This window comes from Scomber japonicus, chromosome 2 (assembly GCF_027409825.1).
Source record: "Scomber japonicus isolate fScoJap1 chromosome 2, fScoJap1.pri, whole genome shotgun sequence".
In the NCBI taxonomy this organism is placed as follows: Eukaryota; Metazoa; Chordata; class Actinopteri; order Scombriformes; family Scombridae; genus Scomber; species Scomber japonicus.
Window position 1 is genome coordinate 8473469 of NC_070579.1, and position 23177 is coordinate 8496645.

Here is a 23177-nt window from a genome sequence, read left to right on the forward strand (position 1 = left end):
GAAGGGAGGAAAGAAAGAGAGAAGGAGGGAGAAAGGAAGGACAAAGGAAGGAAGGAAGGAAGAGTCAAAACAGACAGGGTCAATTTGACCCGGTAGGACGACACGAAGGTTAAACTTTTCAGGGACTAAACATTTTACGAAATATTACATTAAAACTATTTATAAGTGAATAAAACTAAATATGTAAATAAATAAATATATAAAGTCCAGGTAAAGGTGAGTTTGGCAGATATTTAGGTTGATACTATCTTTTCACATCAGCATGTTTTTTGTTGATTTCTATTTTTTTTTTTTGGAGCAATATTAAAGTTTGAAAGACATTTGCAAAAAATCCTAAATGAATATCCAGCCTGCATATATCCTGCAGTCAGCTGCTACATTATCTCATTTTGTGAAATTCCTTACTGATTCTTTTTAACCTCGGCTTTTCTGCCTCGCTGTCCATTTCTAAGAATGTCCAATAAACCAACCAGCTCACACAGCCGCCATATGAGCCTGAGCCCTCTCCTCTTCTCCTCCTCCTCCTCCTCCTCCTCCTCATCCTCTCTGCATTCATTTATCAGCAGCAGCCAGGAAGTGCTGGAAAATTGCCCTCATCACTAGACAAATGTAGAGGCCATGAAACTCCTCTCCAGCCGTATTGCTCACCTAAAACAAACAAATGTAAGGCAATTACACCACAATTAGTTCATATATCATGACAAATTGGTCCAAATAAAAGCCAAATTTAAACGGTAACAGGTGTAGTGATACTGACACACTGAACAGAGGCAGCTGGATGCTGCAGGTACTCTACAGAATTGGGTTGTGTGGGTACTATAGTACCTATTTCATGCTCAGTACTGTGGTTTTGTAATGTTTGAAGACCCTTGGGCCTCATTTCTGGTTGTCATGTGATCATTGTCTCAGTGAAACATATATATATTTTTCTCTTTCCACTTTATTTTACCTTTTTTTTTAAAATAAATGAATCGTTTTTTCCACCTGAACCCTCTTTAAAGCAGCTATGGTCAATCATTTTTTATAATAACAATGTATCGAACCCTCTGTAAATGCCACACTAGTCTGCTAATGAACGTAAGCCCTGCTAGCTGGCTAATAAACGTTAACCCTGCTAGTCTGCTAATAAACGCTAACTCTGCTAGCCGGCTAATAAACGTTAATCCTGCTAGCCGGCTAATAAACGTTAACCCTGCTAGTCTGCTAATCAACGCAAGCCCCGCTAGTCTGCTAATAAACGTTAACCCTGCTAGCCGGCTAATAAACGTTAGCCCTGCTAGCCGGCTAATAAACGTTAACCCCGATAGTCTGCTAATAAACGTTAACCCCACTAGCCGGCTAATAAACGTTAACCCTGCTAGTCAGCTAATAAATGTTAACCCTAACCCAGCCCCTGACGTAATCGGTTCTTGCTTTAGACCAGCAAAGAGTTGGTGCTCGCTCTGGCTCCCGTTCTGAGGCTCGGGGCTGGAGCTTTGGCGGTGGAAAAGCAAAGAACCGGTGCTTGGTCAGGCTCTGGCTCTGAACCAGCACCAGCTCGGTGGAAAAGTGGTGTTAGTGCCTAATTTTATGCTCAGTACTGTGGTTTTGTAATGTTTGAAGACCCTTGGGCCTCATTTCTGGTTGTCATGTGATCATTGTCTCAGTGAAACATATATATATATTTTTATGTCTCTTTCCACTTTATTTTACCTTTTGTCACCTTTTGTTGAAATAAATGAATCGTTTTTTCCACCTGAACCCTCTTTAAAGCAGCTATGGTCAATAGTTTTTTATAATAACAATGTATCGAACCCTCTGTAAATATCCCGCTAGCTGGCTAATAAACGTTAGCCCCGCTGGCCGGCTAATAAATGTTAGCCCCGCCCCCAGTCCGCTGACGTAATCAGTTCTTGCTTTAGACCAGCAAAGAGTTGGTGCTTGCTCTGGCACCGTTCTGAGGTTCGGGGCTGGAGCTTTGGCGGTGGAAAAGCAAAAAACTGGTGCTTAGTCAGGCTCTGGCTCCGAACCAGCACCAGCACGGTGGAAAAGTGGTGTTAGTGCCTAATTTTATGCTCAGTACTGTGGTTATGTAATGTTTGAAGATCCTTGGGCCTCATTTCTGGTTGTCATGTGATAATTGTCTCAGTGAAACATATATATATATTTTATGTCTCTTTCCATTTTATCTTACCTTTTGTTGAAATAAATGAATGGTTTTTTCCACCTGAACCCTCTTTAAAGCAGCTATGGTCAATAATTTTTTAATAATAATAATGTATCAGATGTAATTTCAGAGCTGTTGCTTGTAATGATGAACCTACGGAGAATTATCAGTGCCTCTGCAGAGCTCCCCTTTGGCTTCATGGAGCTCTTACAGCTGCTGTTTCTGCACATTGTTTAACTGTCTGGCTGCAATTTTACTGTTTTGGTTCATTCTCACCACCATCAGACATTGTTTTCAGCCAAAGAAAGCAGCTGTTGTCAGAGGGGAAAAAAAAAACAACAACTTCTGTACACTACCTGCTCAGTACCAAATGGCAAATAGTGGAGCATTCAGCAGCTAAAGAGCGAGATATTTCCCTCAGGGGTTGGTTGAGAGCAAAAACAGAGCGAAAATAAAGTGAATATTGGATTTACATTCACCTGGTGGACGGGAACTCTACTCCAAATGAATGATTATGTTGCTCTGTAACTGCTGGATGTGGAAATAAGTAACTGTTGAAGGGGGTGATAAGTCAGTACTGTGTACATAGCTTACTCTACTGCCCCTAGTGGCCAAAAAAAAGAGATAGAGAGAGAGAGAGAGAGAGAGAGAGAGAGAGAGAGAGAGAGAGAGGAAAGATTAGAGTAAATTATAATAATTCAGATTTTAAAAATGAGCAGACTCTTCATAGAAAGGCTATCAGCACAATTAATCAACAACAATCTAAAGTTACAGAAATGTCCGTAGTGAGGTTTGCTATCAATCTAATTCCTATTAAGTCCAGCTCAACCACAACTCCTACTTTTGCTGGAATAAAAAGTGGTTATTGTAATTTAACAACTTTTATTAGGAATGCACGTCGTGTGAGCACAATGTTAACTAAAATATTAAAGCTCTTAAAATTACATTTTAGCACCGGGGCCCTCTACAAAACAGAACTAGAAAAATGAGCTAATAATGCAGGACTTTAGTATAGTGCAAGTTATCTTACATATGAGAAATTAATGAAATGATCAAACCCAAATGATGTGCACTGAAGCTGAGGCGTTTAAGGCCCCTATAAGAGTCTGGAGCCCCGAGACTTTACCCAACTTTTGTCTGCTTTGTCCATCCTTGGTTGAAGCAGGAGGCTCAATAACTAAGTTTCTCTGCATGACTACCACTAGACATATGTGAGCAAATGCGTTTCCTGTGTGTGTGTGTGTGTGTGTGTGTGTGTGTGTGTGTGTGTGTGTGTGTGTGTGTGTGATTAGATGAAGTGATTTTTTTTTTTTTAGATAGAGCAGTTCCGTCTATTAACATTCTGAGTTCAAATTATCTTAATCCCACAATGGCAGAAATTCACCCAGCGCAATAATGAGCTTCCTGCCATTACATGTGCTGATATTCAGTCAAGTGTCGCTGGTACATGAACGCATCATGATGAGTACCAGGAGGAAGGGAGCTGCGGAGTCAGTGTGTTTCCTGAGAGAGGTGCTTCATCAGTGGGTCAAGAGGTGTGAGAAACATGGGGTGATGGTCCGGCTGATATTCAAGACCTGACTCCCTGTCTTCCTCTCTTCCTGTGTGTGTGTGTGTGTGTGGGGGGGGGGGTGTGTGGGTGGACACACACCCCAAATACTCATGCACAAATTACATGGGAGCAAATCAATACTTCTCAAGCTGACCGGCAATGACGTCAGTTTCACAGTTGGATCTCACTCTTTTCTCTCCCTGCATGTCCATGTCCGTGCGTGTGCGCGCGTGCGTGTGTGTGTGTGTGTGTGAGAGAGAGAGTCTCCCTGCCCCCTTTGCACGGGCGCGCACTTTTGAGGCGCGTTGCTACGTGTCCAGATTGGAAAGCAGCTGCGCGCCGCTGCATGGGGAGGCAATAAGTTGCACAAGTGATGGAGGGAGATTAACAGCGAGTGGCTTCCCAGTTTTCCCCAGAACTCCACACACTGTCTGAGACTAAACATTATGTAATTACCACCACTGGAGACATGAGTGGGCTGCACCGCACCCTCCCATAACTCTAATAATATGTATAGCCAGTAATAGGCGTGTATGTATATAATTATGATCACATTTACCCAGAAATAGATCTATGAAGATTGTTGTCACTGTAAAAGCAAATTAAGCATATTTAAAAAATAAGATCTATTATTATGATGATGATGATGATGATGATGATGTGAATTGAGATAAAAATAGCACAATTAAGGCAAGGTCGCTTGCATCACAGATGCTTTAAGTCCCAGTGGACATATTACTGTGACATTTAAATCAGGTTTGCTTTGGCATTTTAAGGATGTACACCCTACATTTTTAAATCCACTGACTTCCAGATTGAAAACATTCCCTCTCATAGTATCCTGCGGGTTTCTGTCACTGATGTGAAATCGGGAGCGGCTGTTGCCCCGATTCAACATCACCCCTCTGTCGAACCGAGCCCCCCCCCCCCCCCCCCCCCCCCCACACACACACACACACACACCTCCACCCCTCTCTCTCTTTAGCTCGCTCTCTCCCATCAGACCGCCTCTCTCATCCCTCCTCTCGCATATCCACTCTCTCCCTCTCCCTCTCTCTCTCTCTCTGCTGGAACGCACGGACCTCCGCCGCTGTCCAGGGATAATACTCTCTCGCTTTCTCCGTCTGTGCCGCTGCAGAACGGACCATAAAGCCACTTGCTGCCTCTTCCTCCAGGCCAGACCAGGACCTCGATCAAGGTAAGACAAGTCATAAAAAACCCTCGCTGTGTTGTGTCCAAGCTGGACTTCCAAGCTGTCAATATGCTGCACTTGTAGGTTCACTGTGGGATATGTGGTGTGCGCACTGGAGACACATGCACGCTGCCACGTTGAGAGGAGTGATTCATGGGTCGGAGGGAGATACAATGCTCGATGTAGCCTCAGATGGTTATTTGGCCAAAATATGTGCTTCCTCATCTTCTAGTCCTGCGTGTGGTTGCTCGGACGGTCCGTCCCGGAGTGTTGCTGGGGAGGGTCCACTCCTCACAGGCACTTGTGTGAGATGGAAGCAGAAACTGAACAGATGAATAAAAGAATAATAAAACATAACAGAGACTGGAGAGAAGCAGATTTAGATGAGGGGCGGGGACCTTTGGACAAATTATTACCAGCGCGACCTATTGACATCCATACACCATGAATGGTCAAAGGGCAGTTTTGTCATTATCGCTTCACAGCGTGTATGTTTTATATTCAGATGGGCAGGACAGCTGTTGAACAGACGTGGGGGAGGGAGGGGGGGGGTGTTGGGGAGATCAGGCGGACTCTCCGGTCCGTAAAGGATGCCTGCAGTCAGGATATCCCCGGCTGATGCGCTCGGAGCGGGGACGCGGTGCTGGAGTCGCTCCGTGCCAAACACGCAGGAGGCAGCTGGTGCTTGTGTGTGCTCAGCGCGATCGCTGCATGGGTGTGTGTGTGCAGGCGTAACTACGTGTGCGTGTGTGTGTGCGTGTGTGTGTGTGTGTGCAGCCGCTGCCATCATCTGTCCGTGTGTGCGTTTGCTGAGACAGACAGGCAGATGGGAAGATACTGTAGTATGCAGCAGTGGTCGGTGGAGAAGGATGCCTTTGCTCGAGTTATCAATTTCCACATCAAAGTGTCTGTCTCCACAGAATGCGCATCAGTAGGAATAAAGGAAGGAGGTATTTAGTCTGTTTCGATCCTGTAACACAAACCTCATTTAGCAGTAGCAGTGCGCGTTTGGAGACGACAAGAAAATAAAGAAAAGAGAGACACACGAAGAGGGAGATGGAGGGATGAGAAAGCGAAGGATGCGAGGGAGGTGAGAGGGGAAGTGTGAGATGAGAAAGGGTAGAGAGAGAGAGAGAGAGAGAGAGAGAGAGGGATGGCGCCCTACACCAGCGCTCTGTGGCAACTCGTTTGATTTATCGCCTCTCCAATGCGCACTGACGCACAAAGCTCCGGGTCCCCCCCCCCCCCCCACCCGCTCTCACTCGCTGTCATCTCACCGACTTGATCAGGATTATCTCAGACTGACGGTCGTCGACCCCATCTGGCCACAGGGAGCACACCCTCACCCAGACACGAGACCCCGTTACAACCCACCTCTCCTCCTCCGAAAACCCCTCCTCTTCTTCTTCCTCCTCCTCCTCCTCCTCCCCCCCGGTTATTATCGGGTGGCCCCACAGGGCAAACACACGTTTAGACGTGACAGATGATTGTCGCCGTGAAAGCAATCATGACTGATGCAATGTGAGAAGCGAGCCAATGGACATCCAGCGGTGATATGTTTTGACTCCAATTAGATATTTTTTTTTCTCTGCCTCTGTAACTTGGATACATTTGTTTGAGCATTTCATTGTGATGGCGCGCGCGTGTGACTCATTTGGCAGAGTGAGGGGGGCCGGAGCACTGCTGCAGGCTGTTAGAAGGAGCGCCAAATGTAATAATAAGACCCATCGGAAATATTAGGACAGTAAAGAGTGAAAACACACACTGATCTTCATCGTCAGCATCTTCAACAGCACCGATGCCTCTTTATCATCATGCATCTTCATCATCATCATCATCATCACTTTTGTTTTTATCACCTCCATCGTTATCATCATCAGTATCTTCAACGATCAACAACGCTGATCTCTATTTTAGTTACCTGCATCTTTATCATCATCATCATCATCATCATCATTAAAAGTGCTTTCATTACTATCACTATTCTCCTTATTCTCCTCTTCATCATTCTTCCCTTCTTTTTGCTTCTTCTTTTCTTCATCACCATCTTCATCATTTCTACTGTCATGATCATCATCATCATCATCATCATCATCATCATCATCATCATCACTACTATTAATGTAAAGATAATCACACCATCTTCATCACCACTACCTTCATATTACCATCAACCTTCTGCTCTTCCTCCTCATTATCCATGCTGTCACTGCTATCATCATCATCATCATCATCACCATCACCATTTCAACTATAAACAACACTGTTATAGCTAGGCTATACTGCATCATAGTCTTCATCACTGTCACCTCATCGTCATTATCGTTATTAAAGAGCGTTAAGACCAAAAGTAAGTCATAGAGTAGAGGTGAAAATGTTGCTTTGCATTTGGTGTGAACACACCTTTATAACTGCTTTCATCACCATGATCATAATCATCATCATCATCATCGTCACTATCATACTTTGGGGCAAAAAAAACAACAACATCTTAAAATGATGATAAATTCAATCTCCTCTCCTTGCCAGCTTTTGATATATGACACACTATCAGCAGGCAGAAGTGTTTTAATGCCCACAGGCCTGAGATCTCATTCATAAATCTTTTATGGGGGCAACAGGTGAGCGGGCATTAGGCTGGAGTCGGATACATGGCTAGATGCTCACAGGGAGAGACATATGCACTGATATAGAGATGCAAAGATGCAACTGTATTCAACACTGGCTTTACAGGGGTTGCTAGTGTACTGTGCTCATATCTGTGTGTCACTATGCCGTGTCCACTGTGTTAATATAGAATAAAATGAGAGCAGTATATTTCAAGGGCCACACACACACATAATATAAATGAATGATGTGATGAGTAATATGAACATTTTGTGCCTAAAATGTCAATTTAAAACCACAATTTCATGCAAGGGTCATGTTTGTGTTTCTTATATTACTATAACTATGAAACTACATAATAATATTAATGAAAGAAAATAACTACTGGAGATTGGATTGAGGGTAGTTTAAAGGCCCACACCCATTTCAATTAAAATATGACAAGGAAACAAGAAAGAAAAAGAAAGTGAAAGATAAGAAGGGAGACAGAGAGGGAGAGATGAGAGGAGGAGAAAGTACATCAGGATAGAGAGAGTATAGAAGAGAGGAGAAATGGAAGCAGAATGACAGAAAAAAAAGTCTGATAAAGCCAAAATTCAATACTTATTAAAACTACTAAAACGTAACAAAGCTGCCACACCAGTTTGCTACTAATTATCCCTAATGAAAGTTCTGACAGTTAAAGAAAAGAGACGTGTGAAAAGTGATTTTTTAAGCGACACAAAGTCCAATTATGAGTGTGGAAGAAAAGAAAAGAAAAAAAAAATCATTGCTGTAGTTGCCCATAATAAACCCTGTGCTTTTTAATAGTCCAATTGTCCATGAATAGGTTCTAATCAATGATCTGTTGGTGTTATTAGATTAAAAAAATATTGTTTGTGTGTGTGTGGAGTGGTTAAAAAAAAAAAAAATTACTATGCACCTTTTTCCTTTGGCTCAGTCCAATGAGCTGTAGCTGTTGCATACACACACTGCTCACACACATTCCCACTGCTTCGTTACAGAGGTGGATATTCATGCTGCCCACTAACATCCAACTGATTTCTGTCCATAATAACAAACTGTCACTCAACATGAGCAGCCATGCAGTTGACCATCAGTCAGACTTCAGCCGGTTTCAGAGGTTTAATGAAATCTGCTGTTGTGTTTTTTAGCTGCTGTTGCTGCTGGCAGACTTTGACTGTGAAGCAGCGTCACAAAGCATGAACTGTGAACACATTTGATTTGGATCATTTTCTGCTCTTTTGTCAGCAGATCAAAGTTACTTAAGCTGTATCCAACCGGACGGAAATGTAATGACTTGGGAAAAATGCAGCGTCTTTAAATGAATTACTGTATGTCTAATAGTGTAATGTAAACTCCTTTTTAAAATCAAGATCCTATACCAGTATATTCACAATAAGCTGGCAATAAGAATTCATTGTAAAGAAATGTAACTTAACTCTATACAAGACATTTTGACACTTTTAAAACTTCATGATTTCAATTTTTTTTTAAGACCAGATGATTCCTTGGAAAAGAATAAAATCCAGAGATAGAGGATGAGCTACATCAGTTAGACAGAGAGCTATAAAAACACATGTCTTCTCTCCAATATCACATCATCACATCTGTGGTGCCAATAGACAACTTGTCTGAGAAACAGGCATTTGAAAGACTGATGTATAAAATAAGTCATGATTTTTCAATTTCAAGTATTCTGTAAAAGTCAGAAAAGTACTGAAATAACTGGATGACATGTCCCATTACATAAAAGCATCAGAGTACCACCATGTTGGAGAAGCTACATAAAATACAACGACCCACTTCAGCACTAGCGCAGATGAGTAGCCTTCAGCAGGTTACTATTGCTAATTAGGAGAAAAGTCAAAGGACAAATCAATATTGATTTCCTCTGACACATCTGACCAAGACTAAAATAGAACAGGATCTTTCCCTCCTCCTCCTCCTCCTCCTCCTTCAGATTTACACTCATAAGCACACTTACACTAAACTAGGATTACACAACCAACAGGAAAATGCATTAGCAGCAAGGAAGTAGCATTACCATGTTTGGGATGAGGGCTTTAAGTTTCAGTTACACATCTGTTTTACTTTACCAGTGTGATATCATGTGTTGTCCTGATTGCTGTGACAGAGGAAAACTTTAAGGTATAGTACTAATAAAAACTTTGGACACACTTTCTAATTCAAGTGGATGGGAGAGTGTGTCCAAACTGAAGGTTTTAGTAAAAGATATCGGCAAACGGCTCTAAATGACAGGCAGAGATGACAGTGTTTATTCTGTCTGAGGCTCTAGCAGCTAAACACTGTCTGCAAGAACGTAGGCTGGCATTAACTATGGTAGAGACAGAAGTATGTATTCGTATGTACTTGCTCTATATCACTCTTTTCTTTTTCATTAGTTCATACATACATACACATACACACATAAAGACTTAATAAGCATTTGCTGACTTTCCTGAAACTGGATGTGTATCAAGTTTTTTCTCTGACATTAAAACTTAAATGGCCGTCACAATAAATGTTACCACAAATAAATAACTAAAAGGTGATGTGCTGCTGTAAGATTTTCAAACCTTACCTGAGCTTCTGTCCTCCTTGTGGATCTGTCAGTTTGTGGATTTGGGGGTGGCACAACTCAAGAGCTTCACATCGGAACACAGTGATGTCATAGTCTACTTGTGTTATTCTTTCATTCAGTTCCGGAACTCTCGCTGAGCTCTCTCACTATGACATCATAGCTCACCTGAGAGGCAGCAGCTTCACATTCTCCACCTCACTCACTCCTCCACTACTTATACTGTTGTTGCTGCTGCTGCTTGTCAACTATGCTTACAGCTTGAAGTTGAGGGTTGCCAGATCACCAGGTTGAGTATCGCCCATATCTTACTGTTTCACTGTTTATCATAATAGCACGCTGTTTTGTAGAAAGAAGGCAAAGCTTGGCAACTGTGTGGAGTTAAAGGCCATCCACACTGAGAACGATAACTCTAACTCTAACTATAGCAACAACATTGTGGGGCGTCAATGCTAAGAACGATAGCATCCTGTAAACAGAGGTGTCAAGCACATGTTGCACTCCAGCTGTGTCTGCAGCTAATTACTGATGAGCTGTTGTTGCTGTGCGTTTATATGGAGAAATGAAAAGAAAAGCAGGAGCATTCAGAGGTGGGCGGTGATTCAGTGTGTTGATCAGAAGTATTGCAGACACTAGTTGCTGTGATGTTTCAGTATTTACAGACCAAACTGACCTGCAGCAGATGTTGAACCGCTGCAGCAGTGACACACAGTATGAACTCGGATCCGCTTACAAAGATCCTCTAACTTTGTTGTTTTTTTACATTGTGATAGAGAACAGAGTTCCAGCATCTTTGTATAATAAGAACTTATGTAAATATATCACCTCTGGGTGTCATTCTGCTCCAATTTACAGCATGTCAATCCGTGGTGAGAGAGCAAAGCTGCATTAAGATAAATACATTAGTCAGGTGAAGGATTTTGATTTGCTGTCAGCGTCTTTACAGTTCCTGAAATTGCTCTGAAAGTGATTCCAGCAGTATCATTCTCCTCTGTCGTTATCATTATAGTTGTGATGTGAAATCCAACAACAATATTTCAAACTATATATATATAGTTATCGTTATAGTTAATACTGATAGTCCCAAATATCAAAATATACACCCATGATTGTCTAATTTTATGGTGAAATCAGAGTTTCTTCAGCATTAGATCTCAATTTGTACTGCAGGTCAAATCTGGAGGTGTTTTCTGAGACTTTTACGTTGATATGACAAACTTGTTATCACACCCAGCAGTCCATTTAGTGAATGAAAGTCAAACATTTACTCTCTTTTAGCTCTGTTTTTGCTCTCTACCAACTCCTGAGGGAAATATATGGCTCTTTTGGTGCCGAATGCTCCACAGCTTCACCAGCTAGTTGTTAACTGTGTCTATTTGCCATTTGGTGTTCAGCACAGAAGAGTTTTAGAGCTTTCTGCCTGAAAACAGCTGCCTGCTGTGGCTGAAAATGATGCTATGAGAGCACTGAGAGTGAACCGAAACAATAAAGTTGCAGCCGGACAGCAAAGACAATGAGCTGGAACTCGCTATAAAGCTCCGTAAAGCCGGGAGGAGCTGCAGAGTGGCTGGTAATTCTCTGTGGGTTCATCACTATGAGCCGTGCCTCTCACATTACACACTGTCATGTGATATATTATTAGTATGAAACGTAATAATAGTCGCTTTTTATATAGGCTGTGATTTTTTGGACCTTTTTTTTTGTGGTAGAAAATAGTTGTAATTAAAAATACTCAGTTTGTTATTGACCTAGAGTTACCAGGACAGAAAGATGCTGCAGCTGTTTCTCAGTTTAGATACTTTGAGATCACAAAAAGCAAAATTAGCTTAACTCTCCTGTTGTCCTCAGGTCAAAGAAGGAAGGACGGAAGGAAGGAAAGAAGGAATGAAAGGAATAAGGAGGGAGGGAGGGAAGGAAGGAAGGAAAGGATTTAGGAGGGACGGAGGGAGGAAGGAAGTAAGGAGAAAAAGGAAGGGAGCTAAGGAGAGAAGGAAGGGAGGAAGGAAGGAAGGAAGGAAAGGATTTAGGACCGAGGGAGGAAGGAAGTAGGGAGAGAAGGAAGGGAGGAAAGGAGGAAGGAAGGAAGGAAAGGAGTAAGGAGGGAGGAAGGAAGGAAGGAGAGAAGGAAAGGAGTAAGGAAAGATGGAAGGAAAGGAGTAAGGAGGGAGGAAGGAAGGAAGGAAAGGAATAAGGAGGGAGGGCAGAAAGGAAGGAAGGAAGGGAGGAAATGATTTAGGAGGGAGGGAGGAAGGAAGTAAGGAGAGAAGGAAGGGAGAAAAGGAGGAAGCAAGCAAGGAAGGATGGAATTAAGTGAGGAAAGAAGTATGGAAGGAGGGGAAGAATGAATAATAATAATAAATACTTGTAATGGATTGTTAACCTGCCTGTTTCTCAATGTATGCTGACATCAGCTCCAGCAACATGTGAGCTTGAAGAGGATTAAGTCATAAAAAGATATAATCAATAGTGACAAAGAATAATATTTTCTTTCTCTAAGTCCAAATGCACCACCGTGTGTTTTTGCTTAGCCACACTGAGCTCTGTGTGAAAGTGAACCACGGACACTGTGAATCTGTGAAGTGACAGATTTGCTCCGTGTATCTCCATCTGTACGTGTAGCAGTCGTCTCCTCATTTTCATTACTCTCCTTTGTTTCCCTTAACACCAACATGAGAAAGGGATAGAGGAAAAAGAGATGGAGGGCGATGGAGGAACGGGGGGGACGGAGAGGGGGGGGGCTCGAGGGAAGAAGACTTTCCAATGTTAACTCTGCTGTTCGTCTGCAGCAATAATACCGGCAACAGGAAGGGACAAATCTTATCAATGCCCAAATGTTTATTTTCTGCCATTGTGAAACGCCAGACTGTGGCTCGTGGTGATAAGTTAGTGATGACAAAAAAAAAAAGAAGCATTTTACTGTTTTTTTTTTTTTTTAGTTGAATGCAAAAAGGAGAAGAAGGAAGATATGCAAGTAGGGAAGAGACGGAAGGAGAGAAAGAGTTTCAGCATGGCAGAATTGTTACAGTGTGGAGCTGGGATTCAGAAAATGCTGCAGGTCTGTCTTTTATACAGAATATACATATATACTTTTATACTTTTTTACAGAATCTGAACAATAGCCAACAGTTGTGTCAGAAAATATATTTTTAATACTGCAACTAGCAAAGGCTGAAAGTCATCTAGGGATAGAAAAAAGATCTGTAGCACACTTATAGTTCAGATTGCAGTCAGTGGCAATGCTAAAGGGTTATTGGAGGTTTGAAATCTCATATTGGGATATCATGAGAGGGATGTTATTCTAATGTGTTCTCTTCCCTCTGCACTTTATCTCTGTAATGCCATTAAAGCATCAAACACTGTTGCACGTGGCTTGTGCTGCAATGCTGCCTTTTAATGAATATGTATACTGGTGTGATTCTGTCATAAGGTTTCGCTGAAGGGGGAAATTAGAAGTCCTCATCATGAATTACATCCCTGAGATTTAGTTCTGCTCAGCGCTCAAGGCTAATTCTAGCAATAAGTGTTGAATTTCTGAAAACTTCAAACCTTGAAATCAGTTGTGATATTAACTGCAGGCCCCTCTGCTCTGATTTAGAAATGAAACACCCTCAGCATCCTCAACTTTATTACAAAGATATTCTACTATATGTTTTATATAGTGTTATTTTATATGATTTGATATAGTGTATGAACAACTGCATGTTAACCATATGGACCTTAAAACCTAATGAATGAATACTGAGAAACAACCACATCTCTAAATGCTCCTCAGTCTATCACCTTCAGTTTGCATAGTTCAACTTAATGGATGAGATATTTAGGTTGTAAGTCCCTGAAGCAGGGGTGTCAAACATGCGGCCCGTGGGCCAGAACCGGCCCGCCGAGGTGTCCGTTCCGGCCCACCTTCCTTCCTTCCTTCCTTCCTTCCTTCTTTTCATCCCTCCTTCCTTCTGTCCTTCCTTCTGTCCTTCCTTCCTTCCTTCCATATTTCCTTCCACCCTTTCTTTCCTTCCTGTCTTCCTTTCGTTCCTTTTATCCTTCCTTCCATCTTTCCTTACTTCCTTTCTTCTGTCCTTCCTCCCTTTCTTCCATCCATCATTCTGTCCGTCCATCATATCTTTCTTCCCTCCCTCCTTCCTTCCATCTTTCTTTCCATATTTCCTTCCACCCTTTCTTTCCTTCCTGTCTTCCTTTCGTTCCTTTTATCCTTCCTTCCATCTTTCCTTACTTCCTTTCTTCTGTCCTTCCTCCCTTTCTTCCATCCATCATTCTGTCCGTCCATCATATCTTTCTTCCCTCCCTCCCTCCTTCCTAGTTCCATCTTTCTTTCCTGTCTCCTTTTCGTTCCTTCCTTCCATTTTTTCTTCCCTCCTTCCTTCCTTCCATCTTTTTAATGGTCCGGCCCACATGAGATCAAATTGGGCTGTATGTGCCCCTGGAATGAAAATGAGTTTGACACCCCTGCCCTAAAGTCTTCAACATAAGTAATGTTTCTACATTAAGACAGAGCCTGGGAGTTTTACCCAGTGTAACCTTTTACTATTGAAAATAAACAAACATCTGGATTATACATGTCGGAAGGTGTGTTGGTGAACTGTGTCTCAGTGGATGGGACTGTTGCAGCTTCACTTTGTGATTTATTGTGATATAATGGATGGTGGGGGAGGGAGGGGTGGACAGCCAAGGAAGCTTTACTGCTCTTTATTCTATTTGTTTGGGGCTGTACAGTTTTAGCCTGAGGAGGAGAGGCTGAAAGTTTGTGCTGTGAGTTTCTCTCAGTTTTAGAACTGGTTTGTGGCGATGCTGGCTGAATCCATTGGGAGTTGATGATGTGTTGAATAAAATCGTGGTTTTTGCTTCCGGACTGCTGAGACACACACACACACACACACACACACACACACACACACACACACACACACACACACACACACACACACACACACACACACACACACACACACACAGCATTTTGCCTTTTTCCCCCCATGTAATGCTGTTTTGTTACAGTTTATTTTGTTGCCTGAAACTTCATAATCTTCTGCCACGTTGCCTGAAGTACTGATTGGAAAAAAAAGAGGAATGTTGAAATGAATGAAAAACAGATAAAAATGCAAATTACAGTAGTTATAAAACGAAAGGAAGTGCATTTAGAGCTGAGGGGAAATGAGTTTGGCCGAAAGAAACCATTTCTGATTCACCCTTTTCATCAAGACCATTTTTTTTTTTTTTTTTTACTCACCTGTTTTGTCCTCACTTCTTCTTGAATTTCCACATATGCAAAAAGGATTCTACCTCTTTAGAAACCTTTCTTACTTGCATGTGTACATTTGTACTTTGATGTCTTACAGTTTCGCAGCACAAAGCTTTTTGTCTCTCAGACAATTCCTAGTAAATTCCGAGGGCTGGAAAGAGAGCAAAAAGGGGGATTTTTATGGATAATTGCTCTTGGGGACGAAGTCAAAGAGCAGCAGAAGTTCAGCTAGAGTGCAGTTGGAAAAGAGGAAGCTGTTACAAAGCTACCATTTTTCCTTCGCCAAACATTTTGCTCTATAAAATCCCTCAATTTCACGTCAACAAGTTCACGTGAAGTGATACAAATGATTCTCTGCCAAGCACGGACCGCTTAACTTTCTCTGCCAAGCTCGCCCTGTGACTTCCTGTGTTTTCTAAAACTCAGCAGGGCATCGGAGTGAAGGAATAAATATGTTACCGACAAGGTTGAATTAATCAGTATCTCCATTACAAGTGCTTCAAAATGCTGAATTTGTATAAAACTGCTCACTAATATATTTTTACTCCAGCCATCCAAAAAATCTTCAGCATAAATTTCCTCTCTCTCGTCTCTCAGCCTGCTAGTTAGAGGTCAAGGTCTTGTTATTTCTGCTGCCTGATAAGGGAGCAATACTGGGTTTCTCCCAAACAATAAGCGTTTGAAACTGCAGCCAAAAAGCATTTCACTAGTTCAACAAAGCAAAGTTTTCATAGTTACTAAGCACAAAGCAGAATATTTCTTTAGGGGAATGTTTTGCCCGATGAGTCCCTCACTGCACCTGCCAAAAAAACAAAAAAACAAAAAATTCAGATGCTTCACTGGAAACAAGCAAAGAAGATCACATTACTTTTTCCTTTTACTTCCATTTTCTTCCACCTTTTATTCCTGTGTTCAGTTAGGCCACAGATTGTATGTTTAAATATGTAGAGGACAACTTCCAGTCCACAGTGCACCTGCAGAGCTCCGGCTTTGGAAGTGTGCTTTTCTACACTTGAGATCTTAAAAAATTCAAGCTGAAGTGGTGCATTAGTCAGCACTGTAAGACCAAAGCTGGTGTTTATCAAATGTCTCAGACTCAGGGGCACTGGTGTACTGTAGAGCGGCTCTAGCTGTCACGACGCAGTGAACGAGAAGCTCTAACAGAGGCTCACCGGCAATTTAATATGTGTCTTAGCACCCTGTGAGAGCTGCTCCAGCCCTGCGCCTCAGCTCCTTTCTGTCACATCTCTACTCCCTTTCTACTCAAGCAGATGTGCACTAAATGTAAACTCACAGTCTAATACAACAGCCTGGTAATAAATCCTACATTCATCCAGGTTATTATGTCAATGTTGTTGTTGAAACCGTAATATAATATAATATAATATAATATAATATAATATAATATAATATAATATAATATAATATAATATAGGGCTGTTTATTCAACTTAATGGTTATTTTGCAGGCTGTAGTTTAACCCTCCTGTTGTCCTTGAGTCAGGAAAGGAGGAAGGAAGGAGGGAAAGGAAGGGAGGAAGGAAACAAGGAAGGGAGGAAGGAAAGAAAGGAGGGGAGGAAGGAAGGAAGGAAGGAAATGAGGGAGGAAGGAAGGAATGGAGGAAAGGAAACAAGGAAGGGAAGAAGGAAAGGAAGGAAGGAAGGAAGGATGGATGGAAGGAAGGAAGGAAAGACGGGAGGAAGGAAGGAATGGAGGAAAGGAAACAAGGAAGGGAGGAAGGAAAGGAAGGAAGGAAAGAAAGGAAAGAAAGGACAGAGGAAAGAAAGAAGGAAGGAAGGTAGGAGGGAGGGAGGAAAGAAGGACGGCTGGAAGGAAGGAAGGAGGAAGGAGAGAAGGAGGGAGGAGGGAGGAAGGAAATGAATGAAGGAAGGAAGGGAGGAAGGAAATGGAGGAAGGAAGGAAGGAGGGAAGGGAAGAAGGACAGAAGGAAGGGAGGAAAGAGAGGAAGGAGAGAGGGAGGAAGAAAGGAAGAAACAGTCAAAACAGACGGGGAGGACGACACGAAGGTTAAAAACTTGATTATTTTACATATAATTATTTATACAGTAGAAGAAAAAATAAGATTTAGTTAATATTATGATATGGATTTTTGCCTCGTCTCCCAGACATAAAGTACTTTGGGGACTTCCAGTGATTTCTTTTTTTTTTCATAATTTCAGGGCAGTGTTGAGCACAGATAGTCTAAAGAGCACGGCTCCAAATAAAAACTGGCACCACATCTGCACACAGACTCGATCAATACATGAATGAGCTGCAATTTTGTGCTCAACGGTCAAAGAAGTGGCATTTGAGCTGACTACAGGGACTAAACGGGCCAATCAGAGGGGACACTTGGGAAGAAGTTGGACTGACCACAGAAGCAATAGCAGAGGCATCTTGGCCAACGTTCGGGAGGATGAAGTGAGTGGCAGAAAATGAAGCGTGGAGACATATCCCGGATAAATTAGGACACTCTGGCATTTAGAGAAACAGACACACTGTCCTCAAAAAGTACAAGTATTGGTTATATGTTCAAATGCATAGTGGAGGAAGGAAGGAATGGAGGAAAGGAAACAAGGAAGAGAGGAAGGAAAGGAAGGAAAGAAGAAAGGGAGGAAGGAAAGAAGGACAGAGGAAAGGAGGAAGGGAGGGTGGGACGAAAGAAGGACAGAGGAAAGAAGAAAGGGAGGAAGGAATTAAGGAAGGAATAGGAGAGGAAGGAAGGAAGGAAGGAAGGAAGGGAGGGAATAAGGACAGAAGGAAGGGAGGAAAGAGAAGGAGGGAGGAAGGAGGGAGGGAGGGAGGAAGGAGGGGAGGAAGGAATGGAGGAAAGGAAACAAGGAAGGAAGGTAGGAAAGAAGGACAGAGGAAAGAAAGAAAGAAGGAAGGAAGGGAAGGTAGGAGGGAGGGAGGAAAGAAGGACAGAGGAAAGAAGAAAGGGTGGAAGGAATGGAAGGGGAGGAAGAATAAAGGAAGGAAGGAGGGATTCTTTAAAGGTCTAACATACCTGATGCTGATGAGTGATGGGTGAATCCAGCCTGTAAATGTATAATAGTACATTTTATGAATGAATGACAAACGCTACAATAAATAAACACAATATGAAAGAGATGAAAAAGGTTTCTACTCTACTCTATCTCCACATTGTGATAAAAGCTTCTCATCTCATACACTCTACTCTCCTGCACATACAACTACATTTCATTTGCTATTCATTCCTCTGGTTCAGACAGACACTCGCCTGCAGGCAGACCTTTGCAGATACAGTTCTGGGTAATAACATTTTGAATAGCTGAGGAGGAACAGGGGGTGTACTTTATTTATCTGATCTTAGTCGTTGGCTCAGAGAAAAAAAAAAAAACTATATTCCCAATCTCCACACCAGAGCGCTGGGTTGGAGAATGAAACATGATTGGCCTTTTTACTTGAACCATTTGATCTTGAGTTTTCACTGATTGGATGTTTCACAGGGAAATACCAATGTCCATTTTGATTCCTCGGCTCGTAGATGATGAGGTCTGATTAGTTTCTATCTCATATGTCTTATTATACAACCACTTCTTTTTGTCTTCGCGTTTTGACCGATCACCTCATTTGTCCTAATTGGGTCGAAAGTTGTTCAAATACCAGCTAGACTAAAAACTTCTGATACATGACTGAAGTACTTTTTTTTTTTTAACTTGAAATTTTTTTTTTCCAACTTCATTCCCATTTCAATCACTTTTTCTCATCTGCTGTCAAAATGCTAAAATGAATTGAGCAGAAAGGTCTGGCTATGGAGGGACTAGCCTTATCTTGCAAATGAAGTGTCTACTACTGTTCAGTCTACTGCTGTGTGAAGATAACTCCGGCACCATTTCCTTTACTGCACCTCATTTTAATTTAGACAGATACTATTAAGACTGCGGGGAAACCTGGGAAAAGATTGCGACTAATTACCTGTTGAACACTTCAGAAATCAAAAGTGGTTTGTTATCTGTTTCGTATCTAGTAGATGATGGCTCGCTAGATATGAAACAGTCTATTAATGTGTATGGTAATAAATGAAGTCATGACTACCTAAGGCAGGGACGTCAAACTCATTTTCATTCAAGGGCCACAGGGAGGAAGGAAGGAAAACAAGACAGGAAGGAAAGATGGAAGGAACGAAGGAAAGAAGGAAAAAAAGAAAGAAAGAAAGGGAGGAAGGACAGAAGGAAGGAAGGGAGGAAGGAAGGCAGGCAGGAAGGAAGGAAAAGAAGATGGGAAGGAAATACAGAAGGAAGGAAGGAAAGAAGGAAAAAAGAAAGGGAAGAAGGACAGATGGAAGAAAGGGAGGGAGGGAGGAAGGAAGGACAGATGGAAGGAAGGGAGGGAGGAAGGAAGGACAGATGTAAGGAAGGAAGGAAAACAGACAGGAAGGAAAATGGGCCGGATTGGATACTTCGACGGGCCGGTTTTGGCCCACGGGCCGCATGTTTGACACCCCTGACCTAAGGCATTTGACATGAGATGGAGACTGTGTGTAATGAGATACAAGATAGAAGCCTACAGTATATAGAGTTGTGTATCTCAATTTGATTGTATTGTATTTTTCTATGTAATGACACTGTGTCACCTAGCATGATTTCAATTTACTTTATCCCTATTTGCATTTAATCTTTTTTATTGTTATTGTTTTTGTTGCTACAGCAGTGGCCCAATTTCCCAACAGGGATAATTAAACTTTAATTTCATCTAATCTAAGAACCATGTAAACCACAATGAACATTTTCTGGCTAGCCACTGAATTTAGCAGTGTTATTTTCTATCCAAATTATTTACAGTATTGATGTTTTTGTATCAACAGAACATATTCAACCCCTACTGTGTGTAATTATAAATAGACATATGCAGCTCCTCTAGGGCCCCGTGCTCTAAGAAGCCTGTTGTTCTTGCTCGTTCTTGCTCGTTCTTGCTCCTGAAGAGCGTTTTAAACTCCAAAGGAGTCCTCAGCATAATGATTATTATGAATCATCGGACAGCTAGTGATGCCTCTGTGCTGCTGTGGTGTACCTGTATTAAATATCAGTCTCTATTATGCTGCTATCCTGTGTTTTAACTGTGTCTTGGATGAATTGTGTTGTGGGTATAGTTGGACACCCATCGCTCACATGAGGATAAAAAGTTGACCCCACAGTGTTAAAAGTACTAAGTAGTGTTTTAGTGTCATATAAGGCTGAGGTTCGTGGTTAGCAGTTATCGTTCAGGTTAAGACGAGCCTGCAGGGAAGGAATGTGAGCCTTTCCAATCAATGAATATTTATTTTATGTGTGGATGGGAAATACAATATCCCCATAAACAAATATGTGTTGGGGATACAGTTGCACCACATACAGACAAACACAGTCAGCGTCCACACTGGTATAGTAAAAAAATGTTGTAGATCAGAGGTGTCAAACTCATTTTCATTCAAGGGCCACATACAGACCAATTTGATCTAATGTGGGCCGGATCATTAAAAAGATGGAGAGAGGGGAGGAAGAAAGGAAGGAGGGAAGGAAGGTAGGAAGGACAGACGGGAGGAAGGACAGAAGGAAGAAAGGGAAGAAGGACAGATGGAAGGAAGGACAGAAGGAAGAAAGGGAAGAAGGACAGATGGAAGGAAGGACAGAAGGAAGAAAGGGAGGAGGGACAGATGGAAGGAAGGAAGGAAGAAAGAAAGTATAGAAGGAAGTAGGAAGGACAGATGGAAGGAAGAAAGGGAGGAAGGACAGATGGAAGGAAGGAAGGAAGGAACAAAGAAAGGATAAAAGGAAGTAGGAAGGACACATGGAAGGAAGGAAAAGAACACAGGAAAGAAAGTGGGCCGGATTGCACCCCTTGGCGGGCCGGTTTTGGCCCACGGGCTGCATGTTTAACACCCCTGTTGTAGATATGTTTTTTTATGGATTGAAATTCCCAAGAATCACTTCCACTTCCCGGTCATTTATGGTCATGAGGTTCTTTAAGAGACTGGTGTTGACCCCCATGAAAGACATCACAGACCTCCTGCAGTTCAGTGGATGAGCAGTCAGCATGGGATTGCACTACCTCCTGCAACTCCCCTATCTCCCCAGGGATGTACACAAGGATCCTGCTAATGGACTTCAGCTTGGCATTCAACACCATCACCCCAGATGTCCTCCTCACCAAACTCACCCGGCTCACTGTGCCCGCCTCCACCTGTCTAGATCACAAACATCCTCACAGCCAGGGAGCAGAAGGTGAGGCTGGGAGAAATCTCATCAAGCCAACCTGGTCAGTCAGCAGCTCTTTCCCCTCAGGGATGTGTGCTTTCCACGCTGCTCTTGCTGAGTTGCACCAGTGAGCGAGCAGAAAGGAGATCCATCTGTTCATCTCCGAAAACTTGCAGATTACACAACAGTCATTGGCCTCATCGGAGATCTCCAGATGGGAGGTCAAACAGCAGCTGGCTCTGTGGTGTGGACACGTCAACCTGGAGCTGAACATGTTGAAAACTGTGGAGATGTCAGCAGAGTTAGCGAGGAGCCCTCCACCAGCACTGCCCCCCCCCACACCATGAGTACTGTGTCAGCATTTCTGGGATGTAAATGTTGTAGATTTCAATCAATCTTTATTTGTATAGCGCCAAATCACAACAAAGTTATCTCAAGGCACTTTACACATAGAGCAGGTTCTAAACCAAACTCCTCAGGTTTTAACTTTAAAGAGACCAAACATTCCCACATGAGCAACAGTGGCAAGAAAATACTCCCTTTAAACAGGAAGAAACCTCAGAACCAGACTCAGAGTGGGAGAACATCTGCCTCGACCGGTTGGGGTTGAGAGGAGAGAAAAGAGAAAGGAAGGATAGAGGAGAGAAAGGAAGGATAGAGGAGAGAGAAGCACAATGAAAATCAACAATGAAGCTAGAAGGTCCGGGACTGGAATCTGTCATCCGGACGTCTACAGGCCCAGATTACCTGTGAGACCAGAAAGCACAGACAACTCAACAAGGGAAGAAGTTTAGATAGTTTTAAATATGCAGCCCCATACGTCAGTGGAGAGAGTACACAGGAGTCCAGGATGTCTTGCATTGAAAAGGTTTATTAGCTTGATCAAGGAGAATGAATGAACATGTACACGTTCCTCTGGGGATAGTCCTAAACCACACAGATAATGCAACAGGTTGAGCCATACCTGAATGTGGTGAGATCCAACACATCTAGTTTACTGGTCTACAGATAATAACAGTGCCTAGACGCAACTCAGGGCCTTTGTCCACCATATCCAACCTCTGACTACAGTTACCTCTACTCCGTTCAGAAAGTAAAGCCTAGTTTGACCCAGTGTTTGACCCAATGATTGACGGAAATTCCCCAACACTATAATCTCCCAACCCGAACATAGTAAGTAAAAAGGCCTTCCTTCCAAAAATGTTGTACTTCCTGCACCAGCTAAGTGATTCTAAAGATCCAAATGGATAAAATGTTAACATTTTACCAACACGGTCCAAAATGTAACATTAGTTACTCTTGAGAGCACATAATTATAGTGTAGTTAGGCAGGCAAACAGAGGTTGAAAAAGGGAAATTCACAGCAGAGCTCTGTCTACAGTCTAAGGAAATATGGGACAACAGACACCTGCTAGATAATTACAACAGCATAGTGATCCTCATAAAAATCATGACCAGCAGTTTTTTTTTAAAGGTGGTTCTTTGTTTCTGTGCCAAACCTGTTAGAACTAATTCCTCAGCTGGATCACTGCCGACTGTATATTTTGATTTGGACAAAACTGCTTGTGTGAAATAGCAGCATTATGGAAAAGCATACAATGTGAAGTGTACTGTGGTTAAAAAAAGACACCTGTGTTGCAGCCTTTGT